Here is a 12290-nt window from a genome sequence, read left to right on the forward strand (position 1 = left end):
CTCTTAGATTTTCTTTCACATGATATTAAATGCTGTTGGCTAGAATATTAATTGTATTAATTGTATTGTATACAATATAGAATGTATATTGGTAAATCATAACCTTTCTTCAAAATATTTTATAGCATTTCATAACATTCTTATAATTGAATTTTATATTGGGTTTTTGATCATTTTCGTATTGCACTTAGCAGGGTAGATAGCATATCACTATTATTTAAAAGTAAATTTCCCCTGATTATATTCATTATTATAATACATGTCAAGAGGGTTCCAGGTTTGAACCTCACAGCTTTTCTGTGTGGAGTTTGCGTGTTCTCCCTGTGTTTATGTGGATTTCCTTTGGGTACCACCAGGAGGTTTCCTCCCACGGTCCAAAGACATGCGGATTAGGTTTACTCTAAATTGCCCATAGGTGTAAGTGTGTGTGAATGTTGTTTATCTGGCGAAGCCACAATAGGCCTAGCCAGCCGGCAGTGGATGACGTGTACTCAAGATAGACATGGACAGCCTTGTAAGAGGCTAGCAACTAACAGACCAATTGGCCTACAGGTATCAGGTTGAGTGAGTGAGAATGCATGTAACCATCATTAAGCTTTTTTCTATCTTTTTAAAAATTTATATATATTTAATTTCTAACATAATTCTGCTTATTTTCTTTTTCTCAGCTTCTCTCTTTGGCCCTGACTGTACAGGGATTTTAGCTCAACTATTTGTGGCTTTTGGGATCCCATTTCTATTGGATTACTTCTTAGAGCCAATTACGATGGCGTCACAACAACAATAAACTTCTTGAGGCCACACTTATGCTAAGTTTACCCTGGTGACGTGCAGAGATTTATTTAAGGTACTGGTATAAGCCCAAAGAATCTCTACCCACAGTGGATCATGACTTAGAAGATTGTGTAATATCCTTAAATAAACTTTGTCCTCATTGGAAAATATGGTCAATTAATAAAAATATTAACTTATAGGGGGTGGCACGGTGGTGTAGTGGTTAGCACTGTCACCTCACGGCAAGAAGGTCCTGGGTTTGAGCCCAGCGGCTGACAAGGGCCTTTCTGTGTGGAGTTTGCATGTTTTCCCTGTGTCTGCATGGGCTTCCTCCGGGTGCTCCGGTTTCCCCCACAGTCCAAAGACATGCAGGTTAGGTTAATTGGTGGCTCTAAATTAACCGTAGGTGTGAATGGTTGTTTGTCTCTATGTCAGCCCTGCGATAACCTGGTGACTTGTCCAGGGTGTACCCCGTCTCTCGCCTATAGTCAGCTGGGATAGGCTCCAGCTTGCCTGCGACCCTGTAGAACATGAAAGTGGCTACAGATAATGGATGGATGGATTAACTCACAGGAATCTTTAATTTTAATAAATTCTCACTGTGTCATAGGCACTCCCAGCAACAATGAAACCAAAGTGCAAAAACGGGGGGGATTTTAATTTTAATTTCTATACTGGAAGTTTAAATAACAATATTATTCATATTAAAAAAGCACATATCAAACACATAGTCTACAATTCCCAAACTATAAGGTAAAACTACAGAAAATAATACTTTTCAAATGTAAACAATAAACAGGCTTTAATATTATATGTATGAATCTGGACAATATAAAAGATTGTGAAGTTGAATCTGGTCATGACTGCCTAGCTTAGCAGGCTTGTTTATCTGTGTAGAGGTATTTGAGGTTATGTGGTCAGTTTAGACTACAAATGCATATCTCCTTCCAGAGATTGTTACCACTCCTCCAGTGCTAGTTTGACTGTCAGCAGTTTGGTGTTACCAACATCATAAATTCTTTCCATTGGTGTAAAAAACATGGGATGGGGTACAGCTTAACTGGGGTGTCCTGGTACACCTTGGCTCTGGTGCCCTGTCTCTTGAAATAAGATGGCTTCCACCCCCTCATCAGAGGTGGTAGTGTTAGGTTTTGATCTGTCTGTACTGAAAGGGGTTGAATTGACAAAGTATAGTCCAGGAATGTAGATCTCTGCTGCCGAAGAGATTCTACCTCACATCGATCTGGGAGCAAACAGTCACTGACACAGACACAGCTGTTCAGACATGTTTCTCGGTTTATTGAAGGACAAACATGAGTATATATTTACATTCAGGTGTGGGTTGTAGCTGTGTGTTTGGATGATGATGATTTAATTGAAGAAGCTAAGTTATCTATGTATAACATAAATGGGTGATGAAGCATTACATCACTGGTTTAGACAACACTACGATGTGAAAGACGAGAGACATTATGTACCATTACATCACCCATCAGGATCATAATCTCATACATGTCAACCTTTAGTTACCCATACCCTTATAAAATCTGTACTTTTCCCTTACATACACCCATGAGCCCTTATACACGAGAAAAAATTCCAATATCCAAAGCACCGATTGTTTTATTCCACATTATACACTCCTATTGTAATAGGCATATTTATCACACTGCATCAAGTTAAAGGGATCAAATAAGCATGTACTGAATAAAAAAAATTTAGATCCCAGAGAAAACAACTGAATTACAAAGGACTATATGTACAGTTAAGTAAACAATTATCTACTAAAGAGAATGACTGAACTATAAACTTAATTATTTAATATATATTGTATCAGTAATACCAGAATTATTGATGTAAATTTTGCAAAAAATGTATTAATATTAAATCAATATTAAGTCAACTAAAGATGACTGAACCACATCAAGTATATTATCTAAACAAGGATAAGTGAAAATATTAATAAGTAATGAAGTTAAATTGAAAATCTTCCCAGTAATTTATAACAAGAATTTGAATCTTATTCCTTTTTGGAGTGTTCTTTGTTGTACAAAGATGTTGCAGATTTGGCACTAGCTATAATATCACTGCTTGGGTAGCAGTTGTAGCACTCCTCATCACAGTTCATTTTAATTTGCAGATATGCAGTTAATATGTCTGCAGCCATATTTTTTTCTGGACTCCATATGAATTTTCCTAACCAATGAAAAAGCCCTCTCACTATCTGCATTGCTATGTGGGAGGCACAGCAAAGCAGTAAAAAGTTGTTTCAGCACTGGAAACCTGGCAACACCCAGAGCAGTTTTTACATCGAAGACCTTTCCCCAATATACATCTATTGGTACTTCTTTGCCATCATTTGCCCTGCATGGCACAACATCATCTGGCATAAGCTGAAAGTCCTCCCTCTCCTTCAACTGCTCCAGGTCCAGGTCAAAGCCAAAAGAGGAAGTTAAACTGACAACACCACTATAGTCCAGGTCATCCTTTTTAAATGGATCTAATCAGTGGTTAAATTGGCTTTTGTAAGGAGGGGGAGCCTTTCTTCACTCACAGTGGTCAATACTGTATCTCTCAAAACATTTTTATTTATCGCACCATAGGTTTAATACATATTTTATCAACTTATGGCCTACTTATTTATATCTCACATCAATGCACATATTGGTAACTTATTAAGCCTACGGTTCACCATCAATGTACACTGTAATTTGTAAAACTTATTCACAATATACACCACTAATTCACATATTAGCAATAGTTATTTACATCTCATCAATCTACACTATTATTTGCATTACTTGTTTACATCTCACACCATCAATTCACATATTAACAATAGTTCTTTACATCTCACACCATAAATTGACATCAATCAAATCAATTGTTTGCTAAACTTACTGTCACAACATCAAACCACATATCAGCAATAGCCAGTCATTACAATTTAATTTACAACTTTCCAAATAGGACTTAGATCAAGTTTCTCCTGCCTTTCTTGTCTCTGTCTACATGCTCCCGGGGAGACTCTCAGAGCGTCCGGGAGACTAGGGATGTCTGAATCATTTAATTTTGTTATTTAGTCTAGTCTTAGTACCCCACAGCAACCTCATAACTTTGGCCGACCAAAGCAGCATTGGATTGGGAGTCGAGTGCACTAGCCAATGGAAAAGTCCAGGCTGCCAGTTCTCACTATCACGAGGGAGGTTTGCTAACGTTCCATCCGCAAAGACAGGTTAGCGGGCATCCATTAAATTAGCTAACTCAATTTTCTGATATTTACCTAAAAGCTAAAAACACAGAAAACAGCTACAGCTTAGTAAATGAAGATAAAATATGACAGAACTACAGACACAAAGATCTGAACTTCAGCAAATGGAGGCGTGAATTTTTTGACTAGCATCCTGTCTGTCAGTGTTAGCTAACGTTACTTATGTCGTCTGCCGCACTAGTATATTTTGCCTGAGAAAGTTTCTCAACTAAAGACAAAATAAACAAAAGAACCATGACTTACCTCTGTCTACTTTGCTAAGGCATCGTGTTTAGCAGATAGTTACAACTTCGTACGACATAAATCCTCATAAAATCTAAAGTATGACGGACTGATAGAAAACAGTGGCATCAATTTCTTGAGCTGAAGTCCATTAACGTTAACATTAAATGTATGATGATGCTGTGTGATGTCATGCATTCTCGCAGCGCATGTGCATTCAATGATAATTCCAATTAAAATTTTTTTTTTTTAATTGATGGGTGTAATTCATTTTAGCTTATTTTTTTGTTGTCTAAATCATTACTGACAAACTCTCATATTGATGGTGTTTTTAGAATAGATGAAAATGAATAAAAGTATTATATTATTATAAACACTGAAGCAGAGGGAGCTCAGCTCCTGCTGGCTGTACTGCTGAGGCGAGGAGGCGGAGCTGAGCTCCGGAGGGCTCCAGCCCAATTTAATCTCTGGATCTAATACTGCAAGATTGGCCAACACTTCATTGTCAAATGGAAATTAATCCATCATCTTCCTGGCAGCAGCCTCATAAAATCCTCTGACAGAGGAGAAGAAAACCTGGACAGTTTTTGCGTCCAGGTCTTCCTCTAGCTCCACCAGGCAAGATCTGACTGCAGGCCCCACTGCCAGCTTGTCATAAGACTGCTGCAGCTCCTGGTTGCCCACATCAAGTTCCCTAAGGTTCCTGCAGGACTTGACATGCTTCAGCTCCAAGAACTTCACAGCAAACTTCTGTAGAAGCCTGTCCATCTCGGGGAGGAGACTGCCAACCATGCAATCCTCCCCTTGAAAAAGGATGTTAAACTGATTGAGCACTGGCATAATCTACTACAGGAACAACAGTATCAGCTCAGTCAGGGGTTCCTGTAGCCTGTCATTTATTGACTTGACTTTGCCCGGTTTCTCAACATCTTTATGACTGGCAAAGTAGCTTCACAAGGCCAGCAGGTGGTTGCAGACTTTCTCTAGGGACAGCCAATGGGTAGGACCGTGCTTCGAGATCTGCTGCTCCTCTACCTAGAATTTAATGTAGAACAATTAATTGAGGAAAAGCTGGAAGACTACCAGAAGAGAATCTCAAAGACTCCTTATGTTTTAGTGATACAATAGGTCTGTTAGCTAACCTCTGTAAACTGTTGAAATTCTTTGAAGTCCTGAATGTGCTTTGAGCTGTGGTGAAAAAAGAAGAACACATCCACCAGAAGGTCATCTACTTTAAATGGCAACGCCTTCACACCGGCCTTCACACAAAGATTTGCCAAGTGGCAAATGCAGCCAATGCTGAAACAGAAATAAGATAAGCCTTTATTGTCATTGTCACTTTTTCAAAGGTACAACGAAATTGAAGGTGCTGTTGACTCATGAGTTATAGAAAAAAAATAATAAAGTATAAAAATAAATAGTAAAGTATACAGAATTGAACTGGTAAAATAGGATAAACAGAATGTAAACAGAATTGTATTGGTTCTGTATGTACACAGATTGCACTGATAAGAAAAAACAATATACATATTGCACATTGGGGATAGGGCCAATCCAGCCACTGGGGGTGCATAAGCGTACTCTTGGTGCCGGTCCCAAGCCCGGATAAATTGGAGAGGATTGCATCAGGAAGGGCATCCAGCGTAAAACTGTGCCAAATCTAACACGTGGAATAAAAAGAGAAATACCATACCGGATCGGTCGGGGCCCGGGTTAACAATGACCGCCTCTGGTACTGCTGGTCAACAGGGTGCCAGTGGAAAGTGTGCTACTGTTGCGCCAAAACGGAGAAGGAGAAAGAGAGGGGGGAGGCGTGTTAGGAGAGAGCGTGAAAGATGGAAGGGAAGGAACTTAGACTTGATGGTAGGAACATTGAATGTGGGAACATTGACTGGCAGAGCGAGAGAGTTAGCAGGTATGATGGAAAGAAGGAAGTTGGACATTTTGTGTGTGCAGGAGATGAGGTGGAAAGGAAGCAAGGCCAAGAACATTGGAGGCGGATGCAAGTTGTTTTATTCTGGAGTTGATGGAAAGACAAATGGTGTTGGTATTGTTTTGAGAGGAGAGTTGGTCAGCAGTGTGATTGGTGGGAAGAGGGTGTCAGATAGAGTGATAGGCATGAAGTTGGAGATTCAAGGAGTGGTAATCAGTGTTGTGTGTGCATACACCCCACAGGTTGGATGTGAGAATGAAGAGAAAGAGTCTTTCTGGGAAAAGATGGATGAAGTGGTAGAAAGTATATTGATGGAGGAGCGTGTGCTGATAGGAGCAGATTTCAATGGACATGTTGGCCAGGGAAACAGAGGAGATGAGGGCATGATGGGCAGATATGGTGTAAGAGAGAGAAATGTGGAAGGGCAAATGATGGTTGATTTTTCAAAGAGGATGAATTTGGCAATAGTCAATACATACTTAGAGAAGAAAGAGCAGCACAGGGTGACGTTTAAGAGTGGAGGAAGATCTACACAGGTGGACTACATACTCTGTAGAAGGGGTAACCTGAAGGAGATTGGAGACTGTAAAGTGATGGCTGGGGAGAGTGTAGCTAGACAACATCAAGTGGTCGTGTGCAGGATGAGCTTGAAAGTGAAAAAGAGGAAGCGTGAAATAGTGAAGCCAAAGATTAAGTGGTGGAAACTAAAAGAGGTTGAACATCAGAAGGAGTTTAGGGAAGAAATGAGATGAGCATTGAGTGGTCATGGAAGTCTGCCGGAAGATTGGAATACTACTGCTGTACTAGTAAGAGAGGCAGCAAGGAAGGTGCTAGGGTGGTCATCGGGAAGGAGGAAGGAAGACAAGGAGACATAGTGGTGGAACAAAGAAGTGCAGAAAATTATAAAACAGAAGAGGCTAGCAAAGAAGAACTGGGATGAGCAGAGAGACGAGGAAAGCAGGTGGTTATACAGAAAGACAAGACAGAAGGCAAAAAGAGCTGTAGCGAAGGCAGATGCATACCAGGAGTTGTACAAAAGACTGGAGACCAAAGAAGGAGAGAAAGACCTGTACAGACTAGCTAGGCAGAGAAACAGGGAAGTGAGGGATGTACAGTGGTGCTTGAAAGTTTGTGAATCCTTTAGAATTTTCTATATTTCGGCATAAATATGACCTAAAACATCATCAGATTTTCACACAAGTCCTAAAAGTCGATAAAGAGAACCCAGTTAAACAAATGAGACAAAAATATTATACTTGGTTATTTATTTATTAAGGAAAATGATCCAATATTACATATCTGTGAGTGGCAAAAGTATGTGAACCTTTGCTTTCAGTATCTGGTGTGACCCCCTTGTGCAGCAATAACTGCAACTAAACGTTTCCGGTAATTGTTGATCAGTCCTGCACACCGGCTTGGAGGAATTTTAGCCCATTCCTCCGTACAGAACAGCTTCAACTCTGGGATGTTGGTGGGTTTCCTCACATGAACTGCTCGCTTCAGGTCCTTCCACAACATTTCCATTGGATTAAAGTCAGGACTTTGACTTGGCCATTCCAAAACATTAACTTTATTCTTCTTTAACCATTCTTTGGTAGAACGACTTGTGTGCTTAGGGTCGTTGTCTTGCTGCATGACCCACCTTCTCTTGAGAGTCAGTTCATGGACAGATGTTGTGACATTTTCCTTTAGAATTCGCTGGTATAATTCAGAATTCATTGTTCCATCAATGATGGCAAGCCGTCCTGGCCCAGATGCAGCAAAACAGGCCCAAACCATGATACTACCACCACCATGTTTCACAGATGGGATAAGGTTCTTATGCTGGAATGCAGTGTCTTCCTTTCTCCAAACATAACACTTCTCATTTAAACCAAAAAGTTCTATTTTGGTCTCATCCGTCCACAAGACATTTTTCCAATAGCCTTCTGGCTTGTCCACGTGATCTTTAGCAAACTGCAGATGAGCAGCAATGTTTTTTTGAAGAGCAGTGGCTTTCTCCTTGCAACCCTGCCATGCAAACCATTGTTGTTCAGTGTTCTCCTGATGGTGGACTCATGAACATTAACATTAGCCAATGTGAGAGAGGCTTTCAGTTGCTTAGAAGTTACCCTGGGGTCCTTTGTGACCTTGCCGACTATTACACGCCTTGCTCTTGGAGTGATCTTTGTTGGTCGACCACTCCTGGGGAGGATAACAATGGTCTTGAATTTCCTCCATTTGTACACATTCTGCCTGACTGTGGATTGGTGGAGTCCAAACTCTTTAGAGATGGTTTTGTAACCTTTTCCAGCCTGATGAGCATCAGCAACGCTTTTTCTGAGGTCCTCAGAAATCTCCTTTGTTCGTGCCATGATACACTTCCACAAACATGTGTTGTGAAGGTCAGACTTTGATAGATCCCTGTTCTTTAAATAAAACAGGGTGCCCACTCACACCTGATTGTCATCCCATTGATTGAAAACACCTGACTCGAATTTCACCTTCAAATGAACTGCTAATCCTAGAGGTTCACATACTTTTGCCACTCACAGATATGTAATATTGGATCATTTTCCTCAATAAATAAATGACCAAGTATAATATTTTTGTCTCATTTGTTTAACTGGGTTCTCTTTATCGACTTTTAGGACTTGTGTGAAAATCTGATGATGTTTTAGGTCATATTTATGCAGAAATATAGAAAATTCTAAAGGGTTCACAAACTTTCAAGCACCACTGTACAGCAGGTAAGAGTGATGAAAGATGTAAATGGAAATGTGCTGACAAACAGAGTGTATTAAGAAGGTGGAAAGAGTACTTTGAGGATTTATTAAATGAGGAGAATCCAAGAGAGAAAAGGTCAGATTCGTTGGAGACAGCAAATCAGGAAACAGAGTTGGTTAGTAAGGATGAGGTGAGGGCAGCCATGAAAAGAATGAAGACTGGGAAAGCAGTTGGACCAGATGGTATCCCAATGGAGGCTTGGAGATGTTTGGGTGAGACGGCTGTGGAGTTCCTAACGAGATTGTTTAATAAGATCCTAGAGAATGAGAAAATGCCAAATGAATGGAGAAAGAGTGCGCTAGTCCCAATATACAAGAATAAGGGAGATGTACAGAGCTGCAGTAATTACAGAGGAATAAAATTGATGAGCCACACCATGAAGCTATGGGAGAGGGTATTGGAGACAAGATTGAGAAAAGAGGTAGCAATCTGTGAACAGCAGTACGAGTTTATGCCAAGGAAGAGCATGTCAGATGCAATTTTTGCTTTAAGAATGTTAATGGAGAAGTACAGAGAAGGCCAGAGAAAGCTACATTGTGTGTTTATAGACCTGGAGAAGGCATACGATAGAGTGCCAAGAGAAGAGTTATGGTACTGTATGAGAAAGAGTGGAGTGAATGAGAAGTATATCAGAGTGGTGCAAGACATGTATAACCCCGATTCCAAAAAAGTTGGGACAAAGTACAAATTGTAAATAAAAACGGAATGCAATGATGTGGAAGTTTCAAAATTCCATATTTTATTCAGAATGGAACATAGATGATATATCAAATGTTTAAACTGAGAAAATGTATAATTTAAAGAGAAAAATTAGGTGATTTTAAATTTCATGACAACAACACACCTCAAAAAAGTTGGGACAAGGCCATGTTTACCACTGTGAGACATCCCCTTTTCTCTTTACAACAGTCTGTAAACGTCTGGGGACTGAGGAGACAAGTTGCTCAAGTTTAGGGATAGGAATGTTAACCCATTCTTGTCTAATGTAGGATTCTAGTTGCTCAACTGTCTTAGGTCTTTTTTGTCGTATCTTCCGTTTTATGATGCGCCAAATGTTTTCTATGGGTGAAAGATCTGGACTGCAGGCTGGCCAGTTCAGTACCCGGACCCTTCTTCTACGCAGCCATGATGCTGTAATTGATGCAGTATGTGGTTGGCATTGTCATGTTGGAAAATGCAAGGTCTTCCCTGAAAGAGACGTCGTCTGGATGGGAGCATATGTTGCTCTAGAACCTGGATATACCTTTCAGCATTGATGGTGTCTTTCCAGATGTGTAAGTTGCCCATGCCACACGCACTAATGCAACCCCATACCATCAGAGATGCAGGCTTCTGAACTGAGCGCCGATAACAACTTGGGTCGTCCTTCTCCTCTTTAGTCCGAATGACACGGCGTCCCTGATTTCCATAAAGAACTTCACATTTTAATTAGTCTGACCACAGAACAGTTTTCCACTTTGCCACAGTCCATTTTAAATGAGCCTTGGCCCAGAGAAGACGTCTGCGCTTCTGGATCATGTTTAGATACGGCTTCTTCTTTGAACTATAGAGTTTTAGCTGGCAACGGCGGATGGCACGGTGAATTGTGTTCACAGATAATGTTCTCTGGAAATATTCCTGAGCCCATTTTGTGATTTCCAATATAGAAGCATGCCTGTATGTGATGCAGTGCCGTCTAAGGGCCAAAAGATCACGGGCACCCAGTATGGTTTTCCGGCCTTGACCCTTACGCACAGAGATTCTTCCAGATTCTCTGAATCTTTTGATGATATTATGCACTGTAGATGATGATATGTTCAAACTCTTTGCAATTTTACACTGTCGAACTCCTTTCTGATATTGCTCCACTATTTGTCGGCGCAGAATTAGGGGGATTGGTGATCCTCTTCCCATCTTTACTTCTGAGAGCCGCTGCCACTCCAAGATGCTCTTCTTATGGACCCTTTTCACGTGACGTCACGACAAACGCGGCCGCCATTTTGGACGTGTACTACCAGTAGTTTACTACAGCCAACATTGAGGAACGGCAGCAAAGAAAGTTTTTACTTTCAGCAAGACTTCCATCATGCCACTATATTGTTGTGCACCTGGATGTAGTAACCATCAACAAACAAGGCAAGGTTTATCATTTTATCGGATCCCGACGGAGAAGATGGATAGCGGCCATTAACAGATTGGCAGCCCTCGGCATACCAACGCTTGTGCAGTGACCACTTTGTTGGAGGTAAGATGAATAAAATTAGCCAGAAAAGACATTACATTGCTGTTAACATTCTGTGGCGGCGAGTGTGTAACCAAATAGGCTAAAATAACCCATTGTAACCTCTTTGTTCTTCTGTAGTAGCTATTGTTGACTAGCTAATGTCAACAAGTAGCTAGTATGTTACTGTAGCAATGTTTACGTTCAGTCATTTGGATGACTGTTAAAACCTTTCAGTCTCAAGTTTTTCCTTTACTGTATTTACTAGTTTACTGTAATTATAATCCGGCAGCTATTTACACCGGATCCAGTAAAAATAGCTGCCGGAGCCGACGTCCGAGGTTCCGGAGCGCGCTCCGGCTTGCTCTCCCTCAAATTAAGCAGCGCGTGCCGGCTTGCTCCCGGAGTGCTCGGGCCGAGGTTCCCCTCAAATTAAGCAGCGCGCGCCGGCTTGCTCCCGGAGTGCTCCGGCCGAGGTTCCGGAGCACACTCCGGCCGAGGTTGCCCTCAAATTAAGCGGCTTGCTCCGGAGCAAGCCAGAGCGCTCTCCGTAACCTCGGCCGGAGCACTCCTGGAGCAAGCGGGAGCGCGCTCCGGAACCTCGGCCGGAGCACTCCTGGAGCAAGCCGGAGCGCGCTCCGGAACCTCGGACATTGGCGTGTATGTGTATGGCGATGGGTTTTCAACGACATAGGTATACAGATCATGTGGGCCGAAGTCAGGTAAAGACGAGGGCTTCGTCAGTGAACAATCCTGGTGGAAGCAGGTAAACGTCGTTCTCTAAGCCTGCTAACCTCAATTTTTGCAAATACCTCTCCCTCTGCTCACCCTGTAAATGCCCTACGTTGCTGGATAGTGAAGGTGTTTTCTGCATCTCGCTCCTTTTTCTTTTATGTTTTTCGTTTGTCGCCTTCCTCGCATTCAAACTGATTCGAGCCGAAGTCCACTACATGTCCAAAATGGCGGTCGCGTTTACGAAGGTCACGTGACTGAAAAGGGTCTATACCCAGTCATGTTAATGACCTATTGCCAATTGACCTAATGAGTTGCAATTTGGTCCTCCAGCTGTTCCTTTTTTGTATCTTTAACTTTTCCAGCCTCTTATTGCCCCTGTCCCAACTTTT

The sequence above is a fragment of the Neoarius graeffei genome, chromosome 5, assembly GCF_027579695.1.
Source record: "Neoarius graeffei isolate fNeoGra1 chromosome 5, fNeoGra1.pri, whole genome shotgun sequence".
NCBI lineage: Eukaryota > Metazoa > Chordata > Actinopteri > Siluriformes > Ariidae > Neoarius > Neoarius graeffei.